The sequence below is a fragment of the Pipistrellus hanaki genome, assembly GCF_964339955.1.
Source record: "Pipistrellus hanaki genome assembly, chromosome: 1".
NCBI classification, from domain to species: Eukaryota; Metazoa; Chordata; class Mammalia; order Chiroptera; family Vespertilionidae; genus Pipistrellus; species Pipistrellus hanaki.
The window spans coordinates 95896315-95907813 of NC_140503.1; the positions used below are offsets into that span (position 1 = coordinate 95896315).

The 11499-nt window shown below is 39.0% G+C and overlaps 1 pseudogene across 1 annotated transcript; it reads right to left on the minus strand.

Moving 5' to 3' along the window:
- Positions 1–7255: 7255 nt before the first annotated feature.
- LOC311629172 (ubiquitin carboxyl-terminal hydrolase 10-like) lies at positions 7256–9712 on the minus strand (annotated as a pseudogene). Its single transcript has one exon. The product of its transcript is annotated as a ubiquitin carboxyl-terminal hydrolase 10-like (transcript).
- Positions 9713–11499: the final 1787 nt, after the last annotated feature.

The following is an 11499-nucleotide window of genomic DNA, read 5'->3' on the forward strand; positions in this document are numbered from 1 at the left end:
AGATTATTCCTAGCCCTCATTCTGGGCCTTTATAAACAGATCCACTGACTTTATTTATTAATTTATATATATTTTTAAATTTCTTTATTGATTGAGGTATTACATAAGTGTTTTTATTCCTCCATTCCTCCCTCCCCCCATTCATGTCCTTACCCCCTGTGTTGTCTGTGTCCATAGATTAGGCTTATATGTATGCATATAAGTCCTTTGGTTGATCTCTCTCCCTTACCCCCACTATCCCTTACCTTCCTTGAGGTTTGAGGTTCTGATAGATGTTTCTCTGCCTGTGGATCTGTTTTTGTTCATCAGTTTATGTTGTTCATTATACACCATAAATGAGTAAGATCATGTGATATTTATCTTTCTCTGCTTTGCTTATTTCACTTAGCAAAATGCTCTCAAGCTCCATCCATGTTGTTGCAAATGGTAAGAAATCCTTTTTTACCACAGTGTAGTATTCCATTTTGTAGATGTACCATAGTTTTTTAATCCACTTAGCTGCTGATGGGCATTTAGGCTGTTTCCAAATCTTAGCTATGGTGAATTGTGTTGCTATGAACTTAGGGGTGTATATATCCTTTCTAAATTGTGTTTCTTATTTCCTGGGATATATTCCTATAAGTGGAATCACTGAGTCAAATGAAAGTTCCATTTTTAGTTTTTTGAGGAAACTCCATACTGTTCTCCACAGTGGCTGCACCAGTCTGAATTTCTACCTGCAGTGAAGAAGCGTTCCTTTTTCTCCGCAGCCTTGCCAGCACTTGTCATGTGTAGATTTGTGGATGATAGACATTGTGACAGGTGTGAGATGGTACCGCATTATTGTTTTGATTTGCATCTCTTGGAAGATTAGTGACTTTGGGCCTTCCTTCTGTCTTCTTTCGAAAAGTATTTATTTAAGTCAGTTGCCCATTTTTTGATTGGATTGTTTAACTTTGAGTTCCCTGTAAATGTTGGAGATTAAACCCTTATCGTTGATATCATTGGCAAATATACTCTCCCATGCAGTGAGCTTTCTTATTGTTTTGTTGATGATTTCCTTTGCTGTACAAAAGCTTTTATTTTGATGTAGTCCCATTTGTTTATTTTCTCTTTAGTTTCCATTGTCCTAGGAGCAGTATTAGTGAAGACATTGCTTCGACATATGTCTGAGATTTTGCTCCCTGTGGATTCCTTTAGTATTTTTATGGTTTTCCTTCGTATGTTTAAGTTCTTGATCCATTTTGAGTTTATTTTTGTGTATGGTGTAACTTGGTGATCTAGTTTCATTTTTTTGCATGTATCTGTATAGTTTTCCTAACTCCATTTATTGAAGAGATTGTCTTGACTCCATTGTATGTCTTGCTCCTTTGTCAAAATTTTAAAAAATAAAATTTATTGATATTTTACAGAGAGGAAGGGAGAGGGATAGTTAGAAACATCAATGAGAGAGAAACATTGATCAGCTGTCTCTTGCACACCCCCTACTCAGGATGTGCCCACAAACAAAGTGCATGCCCTTGACTGGAATTGAACCTGGGACCCTTCAGTCCGCAGGCTGATACTCCATCCACTGAACCAAACTGGTCAGGGCTTGTCAAATATTAATTGAGCATAATGGCTTGGTTCAATTTCTGGGTTCTCTGTTCTGTTCTATTGGTCTATATGTCTGTTCTTGTGCCACTACCAGGTTGTTTTGAGAACAATGGCTTTGTAATATAGCTTGATATCTGGTATTGTGATCCCTCCAACTTTGTTCTTTCTCAGGATTGCTGCAGCTATTAGGGGTCTTTTTTTTTTATTTCATATGAATTTTTGGAGAGTTCTTTCTAGGTCTGTGAAATATGCCATTAGTATTTTAATGGTGATTGCATTGAATCTATAGATTGCTTTGGATAGTATGGACATTTTACTGATATTGTTTCTATCAATCCATGAACATGGTATATTCTTCTATTTGTTTATATCTTCTTATCTCTCTCTATCTTTTTGAAATATGTCCTGTAGTTTTCTGAGAACAGATCTTTTACCTCCTTACTTTTATTCCCATTGGTGCAATGAGATTTAATTTATTTTTTATTTTTACTTTCTCCCTGTGTGAATTCATTATTGGTGTATAAAAAAGCCATAGATTTCTGGGTGTTAATTTTGTGTCCTGATATATTACCAAATTCATATATTAAGTCTAGTAGTTTTTTGATGGAGTCTTTGGGGTTTTCTATGTACAATATCATGTCATCTGCAAATAATGACAGTTTTACTTATTCTTTTCCAATTTAGATTCCTTTTAATTCTTCCTCTTGTCTGATTGCTATGGCTAGCACTTTATTATTTTTTAAAAAATAAATCTTTATTGTTCATATTATTACAAATGTTCCTCTTCTCCCCCCTCTCCATTGCTCTCCTCCACCAGGTTCCCACCCCACCCTCTGCCCTCCCCCCCCCCCATTGTCCTCATCCATAGGTGCACAGTTTTTGTTCAGTCTCTTCCCACATTATAGCTAGCACTTTAGTACTATGTCAAAAGGAATGGTGAGAGTGGGCATTCCTGTCTTATTCCTGTTCTTAGGGGAAATGGTTTTAGTTTTTGCCTTTTGAGTATGATGTTTTCTCTAGGTTTATCATATATATATATATATATATATATATATATATATATATATATATATCTCCTTTATCATTTTGATGCTTTCTCTATTCATTTTGCTGATAGTTTTTATCAAAAATGGGTGTTGGATTTTGTCGAATGCTTTCTCTGTGTCTATTGATATAATCATGTGATTTTTATCTTTCAGTTTGTTTATGTGATGTATCATGATTATTGATTTGCAATAATTGTACCAGCTTTGCATCCTTGCAATAAATCCCACTTGATCATGGTGTATGATATTTTTAATATATTGCTGGATGCAGCTTGCTACTATTTTGTTGAGGATTTTAGCATTTGTGTTCATCAGGGATATTGGCTTGTAATTCTCTTTCTTTGTAGTGTCTTTATCTGGTTTTGGAATCAGGGTAATGCTGGCCTCATAAAAAGAGTATGGAAATATTCCTTCCTCATGGATTTTTCTGAAATAGTTTGAGGAGTGTAGTTGTTAGTTCTTCTTTGAATGTTTGGTAAATCTCCCCTGTGAAGTCACCAGAAATGGGCTTTTTTGTGTGTGTGTGGCGGGGAGGGAATTTTTTTATTTTTTATTACTGCTTCTATTTCATCAGTTGTTATTGGCCTATTCAGGTTTTCTGATTCCTCTTGGTTGCTTTGTGTTCTTACAATATTGTATTTCTGTGTTATCAGTAATCACTTCTCCACTTTCATGTCCAGTCATCTGAGGTGGAAGCTTTTGGTGCACCCGTTAGTGGGCTATGTGCACAGTCTTGTTGTAGTTGAACCTTGATTGCTGTTAGTAACACTGGGAGGAATTGACCTTCAGGCCAATTGGCTGTGAGGACAAGCTATGTCTACAATGGAAGAGCTGCTGTGCAGGAAGAATCTTTCTAGAAGATTCTTTTTTTATATATATAAAATATATTTTATTGATTTTTTACAGAGAGGAAGAGAGAGGGATAGAGAGTTAGAAACATCAATGAGAGAGAATCATTGATCAGCTGCCTCCTGCACACCCCCTATTGGGGATGTGCCTGCAACCAAGGTACGTGCCCTTGACCAGAATCGAACCTGGGACCCTTCAGTCCACAGGCTGATGCTCTATCCACTGAGCCAAACCGGTTTCTGCTCTAGAAGATTCTTGTACATAGGAGATTATATTTTTAAAGAAATGTTTCTATTTCATCTGCATTGTCCAGCTTGTTGGCATATAGTTGTTCATAGTATTTTCTTACAGTGCTTCGTATTTCTGTGTTGTCAATGATCTCTTCTCCCATTTTCATGTCCAATTTTATTTATTTGGGTCCTCTCTCTTTTTGTCTTTTAAAAAAAAATCTGTATTATTCATATTATTACAGATGTTCCTCTTTTTCCATCCCCCAAAGCTCCCTTCCACCCAGTTCCCAGTCCACTCCAGGCCCTTGCCCCCTCCCACCACTGTCCTCATTCATAGGTATAAGATCTTTGTCTAATCTCTTCCTGCATCCCTCCACAACCCTTTCCCCTGAGAATTGTCAGTCCACTCCCTTTCCATGCCCCTGATTCTATTACATTCACTAGTTTATTCTATTCATCAGATTTTTTATTCATTTGATTTTTAGGTTTATTTGTTGATAGATATGTATCTGTTGTCACTTTGTTGTTCATAATTTTTTATCTTCACCTTTTTCTTCTTCTTCCTATTCTTAGAGAATACTCTTCAGCATTTCGTGTAATCCTGATTTGGTGGTGATGAACTCCTTTAGCTTTTTCTTGTCTGTGAAGTTATTTATCTGACTTTCAATTCTAAATGATGGCTTTGCTGGATAGAGTAATCTTTGTTGTAGGTTCTTGCTATTCATCACTTTGAATATTTCTTGCCACTCCCTCCTGGCTTGCAGACTTTCTGTTGAGAAATCAGCTGACAATCATATGGGTGCTCCCTTGTAGGTAACTCATTGTTTTTCTCTTGCTGCTTTTAAGATTCTCTCTTTGTCTTTTGCCCCTGGCATTTTAATTATGATGTGTCTTGGTGTGGTCCTCTTTGGATTCCTCTATTTGGGGGTTCTCTGCGCTTCCTGGACTTGTAAGTTATTTCTTTCACCAGGTAGGGGAAGTTTTCTCTCATTATTTCTTCAAATAGATTTTCAATATCTTGCTCTCTCTCTCTTCTTCTGGCACCCCCATAATTTGGATGTAGATATGCTTGAAGCTGTCCCAGAGGCTCCTTACACTATCTTCATACTTATGGATTCTTTTTTCTTTTTGCTTTTCTGGTTGGGTGTTTTTTGCTTCCCCTTATTTCAAATATTTGACTTGATTCTTGGGATCCTCTAGTCTACTGTTAAATCTCTGTATATTATTATTTATTTCAGTCAATGTATGCTTAATTTCTGACTGGTCCTTTTCCATTTTATTTTTGGCATTCTCACTAAGATCCTTGAAGTTCTCACTAAATTCCTTGGAGATTTCTAGAAGATTCTTGAGTAACTTTATAAATATGTTTTTGAACTCTATATCCAGTAGTTTGCTTTCCTTCATTTCTTTCATTTGTGACATGTTTCTTTGTCTCCACATTTTGGCTGCTTCTCTGTGTTTGTTTCTATGTATTGGGAAGCTGCTAAGTCTCCTTGAATTGATAGAGTGGCCTTTTATGGTAGGTATCTCATAGGGCCCAGTAGCTCAGCCTCCCCAGTCACCTGAGGTGTACGCTCTTGGTGCACCCCTTAGTGGGCTGTGTGCACAATCTTGTTGTAGTTCAACCTTGATTGCTGTTGGTATCACTGGAAGGAACTGACCTCAAGGCCATTTGGCTGCAAGGACTAGCTATGTCTATAATGGAAGAGCTGCTATGTAGGAAACACCCTTATGAGGCAGGACTTGCTTCAGTGGGGCTTCGGTGCTCACTGAGTCTGCCCCTTGAGTGTGTTGCTTATGGATATGAAGAGTTGTAATCTGATATGATTTCACACTGACCACTGGGAACACTGGCTCTTGGATCTCCCAGGAAGTGCAAAGGCAGCCACTGCCTGGCGCCACCGAGCAGGAGTTACAGAGAGATTTGAAGTTTCCTTTTCTTTGTATTGGGTTTGAAAGTGCCCAGATGAGGCATAGCTTTGGGGTATCTGACCCAGCTGCTGACTACTTGACAGGTTTTTAGCTGAGAAAGGACAGGTCATACATATGCAAAAGCTGCTGTGCACAGCTTGGGTGGAGTTGTAAATTGGCTTGGGTGAGGTCTCAGGGAATCACCAGGATGGAGCAAACAGCAATGGCTGCCAGTCAGCCCTGCACCAGAGAGGTACCAGTGCTGGAACAATGACTGCTGTGAGCACCTCTGTCTGACAGAAAGCTGCTCTCGAGTTCCTGCCCGGATGCCAGACAGTCCAGTTTCTCCTCCTATGTGTCTCAGTCACCCAGAGTCTTATCTGGAACGAGTTCAGAGCAAGCAGGAGCTTTCATCTCCCTCCTGATTAAAAAAGCAGCACACCCGGGTGCCAGCCCGTTCTGCACCTTCTACCAGTATCTATGCACTTTCTTTTTTACCTCTTTGGTTTTAGTACTTTCACTCAGCCAGCTTTCCCATGGTTCTGATTGATAATTTGAATTCTGAAAGTGGAGAAGAATTTTGATGTGGTTGTGAGAGGCAAAAAGTACAGGCGTGCAAACATCTTGGTTCTCTACTTTGTTTCTTGATGAGTCTGACTAACAGTTTATCAATTTGGTTTATCCTTTCAAAGAACAAGCTCTTGGTATCATTGATATATATATATATATATATATATATATATATATATATATATATATATATATATATATATATATATTAGTGTCTTTGTTATTTTTTTTTTCAGTGTTAGACCAACTTAGTGATTTTTATTGATGGGCAACAACTTGATATCCTAGGCATCACTAAACTGTGTACAACTGTACACAGCATTAGAGAAGAGCAGGCAGCAGAAGTAAACAGAGTAGACTTAAGATCAATCTTCATTATTTTGCCCATATTTCATTATGTGTACACAGGAGCATGAAAGCAATTTGAAATCTTTTAATGGCAATAAAATTACAATCACCCATCTATATGACTAACACCTTAATTTCAAATGTTTGATCTATAATGTGTACATAAGCAGTTTCTCTTCACACAATTATTAAAATGTTTCGTTTTGTTTTGTTTTCCTATTAGGAACCAGCAACTCATTTTTTCTGTTTATTTCTTTTGAAGAACTACTTCTTCTCTAATAACTGGCTCATTTTTATCATTTATCAAAAACTTAAGGGTGGGGGAAGAAAGTGTTATGGATTAAAAAATTCATTTTTTAAGTAAAGATAAAATTAAATTTCACAAATTTACAAGAATCATTGCTCGTGCAGAATTCGTCCTACTAAACAATCAGACTTGAAATCAAATGCAAGTTCCCTTCCAACTCAGGAATCAGCATTATTTCAATATTATGGATTTTTTTTGTGTATTTTCTTAAGTCAAGTGACGGTCTATTTCAACCAAGTGATTTTGATTTGGAAGTTAGAAGACACCATAAACTATGTTGTGCACAAACCCAAGGCATCTCCTTTTCATTCTAGCCTGTTTTTGCAAAAGGGAGGAAGAGTTTCTCATTAAAGAGAGGAAGGAAGTCAGTGAGAGTTTGTGTTCTACAAGCTGGTATCAGCACACACACACACAGGTGGTCACAGCAGGTCCATTCGGCGGTAATAGAGGAGGTAGGTTGTGCAGTCTGCAGCGGGCTTTACCACCTTGACCATCTGTTCATCGATGCACAGCCACCATTTAGACCAAACTGGAAGACGTTCATAGTAGTGACCATCCGTCACACTGCTACCGTGATGGTAGACCACTGCAAATAGTCTATAGGTTCTTTGACATTTAAAATTATTATTTTTATTTTTAACTCCTGGAGAAAGCAGCTCTTTACTAATTTCCAAGTCCACAGGATATTCAATATTTTTTATAAGCTTCTGACATCTGCAGTCAAATTGTTTCAGGTGCAACACAAGGATAGGAGGAAGCTTTTTCAGGGTCACCCTCCGACTAATCTTGACCTCTTCTTTGGTTCTTATGGTATAACCTTGGACAGATTCTCTTGCCACCAAGCTTTCCAATGCATCCTGGATGGTACGGATCTTGTCAGACTGGCTATCCAACTGCAACGTGAAAAATAGCTGCAAGGTGGCAGATTCTTTTGAACTCTGCTGGTAAACCACAGACCTGATGTGTCCCCCCAAAATGCCAATGATTGGGGTCTAAATGAAGTCTGCCTGGCGAGTGACTGAAGTCTTATTTCTGGTGCCCACTTGCTCCCATTCGTCCTCACTTCCTTCACCTGGTTCTTACTGCTTTTCCTCATTCACTGAGTAGCTTTTGGGTCCATTGGAAATAGGAAGTTTATCATTATTTGGTGAAAGAAGTTTCTTTAGGTTCAACATTTCCTCATGAAGTCCATTTAGAATGAAGCCCAAGTATTCCTTGGCATCTTCTTGTCGACCCTTTTCCGACAGGCTCGACTTGATGACTGTCAGGAGTCTAGAAATATACGTGGGTTCAAAGGCAGCTCCAGGGAGTATATCCCTCATGATTTTATCCCCAAGAGCTTGTCTGGGTTTTGGAGTTACTGGCATATTAGTAAACTCATTCATTAGCCAAACAAATCTGTCTATCATGGGTGTTGATGTACAAGGTCTTTGCACTTTTAAATACAGAGGAATGAACATCAGGTGATACATCAGAGGGCAAGCAACTAGTCCCTGCAGGGTAGCATTAATCTAGCACCAGTTTCCTTTGTTGATCAGTCCACGGGGTTGCAATGAAACTGGTTTATGTATTAGGGTTACATTCTCCAGTAATTGCAATCTTTATGGCTACAGGATCCTCTAACACTGGAACAAGCCTTTCCATGATTTCATCCTGTTTTTCAGAGACCAGGGGAGATGTGGCAAGAAGGGAATACTTAGTTTCCTCAGAAGCCACAGGCGAGGAGGAAGAGGGCTTAGAATCATGGAAAAGGCTAGCCCATGACTTAGGCTGACTGACAGGAATGGTGCCCACCACAGAGGCCAGGGCCTCAGTGGGAGGGGAAGTGCTCTTGACCTTAGCTGGGTCCGAGTCCGTGTTTTCCACAGTGTGCAACTCTATCCCATTGGCAGCTGAGCCCTCACCCAAGGATTCAAGTATTTGTGCATTAGTAACACCAAAGTTTTCAGTAGTATCAGTTCCAACATAAGGTGAGCCACAACTGTCCTCAACAGGCTGTCCCTGTCAACCTCTGCAGGAAATCAGGACTGTTCAAAGTCAGGCCCCTGGCAGCCCTTAGGTTGACCTGCAGTCCTAGCATTGCTGTCCAGGACCCTAGAAAAAGAACCTCCAGGCACAGCGCCACTGACAAAGTCTGTGGAGGCCTGAGGGTTGCTACAAGTCCTAGGTGTTCCCAGCAAGGGCATACTGACCATCAACTCTACATCCTCTGTGCATATGCTGTTCAGGATGGTTAAACTGCATGGCCTTCAGGGCTTCCGTGGCAATATTACCCTCACCGCCATCTTTAAAGTAACGATAATATCCAGGTGGACATTTTTCTTTTTACGCTTCCTTTGTCCAAGACCACCTGAGGTGCCATCATTTTCCAAAACTTCCACTTCTGTGTTGGAACTGCCATCCAGATCAAGAACAGAGGCTGGGTACTGGCAGTCAATGGAGCTGTAGTTGGCTTCTTTATCTATGTCATCAGGGGTCTTTTTGAAAGTTAAACAACTAAGAATAAATTCAGGGGCCTGAGGGTTCAATGTGTTTGAAATACTGTAGTTGGGAGTTCTTTGCAAAGTGTCATTGGATTCAATTACTTGGTTAACACCAAACTCAATTCTCTGATATTCTTTTCCATCAGGTAGTTCATCTGCAGCCTGTATGCCACACATAACTGATTCATTGTATTGAGGAAGCTAAACTGGAGAGTGAGCAGTCACAAAGAATTGATTTAATTCATCAGGGCTAAAATCTCCAAAAATATATTGTGGGCTGAGGAGTATATTTGGCAGCCCATTTCAATGAGCCTTGTCGCTTGCCTGACTCCTCACTCTGCTTTCCCCACTGCTGCTATCTTCTCACCCACACATAGACACTCCTGTGGTATTTCTTTTTGCTCTATTCTTTTGTTTCCTTCCTTCTGCTTACTCTAGGCTTTTCTTGTTGTTCTCTTTCTAGTTCTTTAAGTTGTAGGGTTAAATAGTTTCTTGCTGATCTCTCTCTCTCTCTCTCTCTCTCTCTCTCTCTCTCTCTCTCTCTCTGTGTGTGTGTGTGTGTGTGTTTTGTTTGTTTTTTAGGTATGCTTGTAGTGCTATGAATTTCCTTCTCAGGATTGCTTTTGCTGTGTCCCAGAGATTTTTGGTTGTGCATTCATTTTTCTTTGTTTCCAGAAAGTTTTTGATTTCTTTCTTGATCTTGATAGTAACCCATTCATTGTTTAACAACATGCTATTTATCCTCCATGTGTTTGAATATTTTGGGGTGTAGTTGATTTCTAATTTTATTCCACTGTGATTTGAGAAGATGCTTGATATGTTTTCAATCTTTTTGAATGTGTAGAGATTTGTTTTGTGTTCTAACATGTGGTCCATTTTTTTGTGAATGATCCATGTGCACTTGAGAAAAATGTATATTCTGCTGCATTTGAGTGTTATGTTCTATAAATGTCAATTAAATCTATCTGATCCATTGTGTCATTTATTATCTCTGTTTTCTTGTTAAACTTTTGTCTGGAACATCTATCCAGTGAAGTCAGAGAGAGGGATTTTAAATTCCCCTACTATGACTGTACTGTTGTTGATCTCTCTGTTAAAAGTCCTCTAGAAGTTATTTTACATACTTAGGTGCTCCTATATTGGGTGTGTTTACCAGGCTTATATCCTTTTGTTGGATTGAACCCTGTAGTATTATGTAGTGACATTTGTTGTCTCTTGGGATGGCCTTCACTTTTAAGTCTATTTTATCTGATATGAGCATTGCTACTCCAGCTTTTTTTTCTTAGCATGGAAAAATTTTTCCCATTCCTTCACTCTCATCCTGTGTGTGGTTTTGTTTTGTTTTGTTTTGTTTTGAGGTGGGTCTCTTGTAGATAGCATATAGTGGAGTCATGTTTTTATATCCATTCAGCTATCCTACACCTTTTGATTGGAACATTTAATCCATTTACATTTAGTGTTATTATTGATTGGTACTTATTTATTGCCATTTTAATTCTGTTTTACTAGGTTTCTCTCTCTGTTTCTTCTTCTCATTACAGCAGTCCTTTTAGCATTTCTTATAATGCTGTGTTGGTGGTGATGTACTCCTTTAGCCTTTTTTTTTTTTTAATTGAATTTTTACAGAGAGGAAGGGAGAGGGATAGAGAGCTAGAAATGTTGATGAGAGAGAATCATCAACCAGCTGCGTCCTGCACACCCCCCACTGGGGATGTGCCAGCAACCAATGTACATGCCCTTGACTGGAATCGAACCTGGGACCCTTCAGTCCACAGGCCGACACTCTATCCACTGAGCCAAACCGGTTTTGGCATTGACTGCCTATTTGAATGATAGCCTTGCTGGTTATAATAATCTTGGTCTCAGATCCTTGCATTTCATTACCTTGAGTACTTCATGCCATTCCCTCTGGCCTATAGAATTTCTGATGAGAAATCAGGTGTCTGCCTTATGGGAACTCCTTTGTAGGTAACAGTTTTCTTTTCTCTTGCTGCCTTTAAGATTCTCTCTTTGTCTTTAATTTTTGGCATTTTAATTATGATGTGCCTGGGCATGGTCCTATTTGGGTTCTTGCTTGGAGTTCTCTGTGCCTCCTGAACTTGTGTGACTTTTTCCTTTGCCAGGTTAGGGAAGTTTTCTGCCATTATTTCTTCAAATAGGTTCTCTATCCCTTTCTCCTT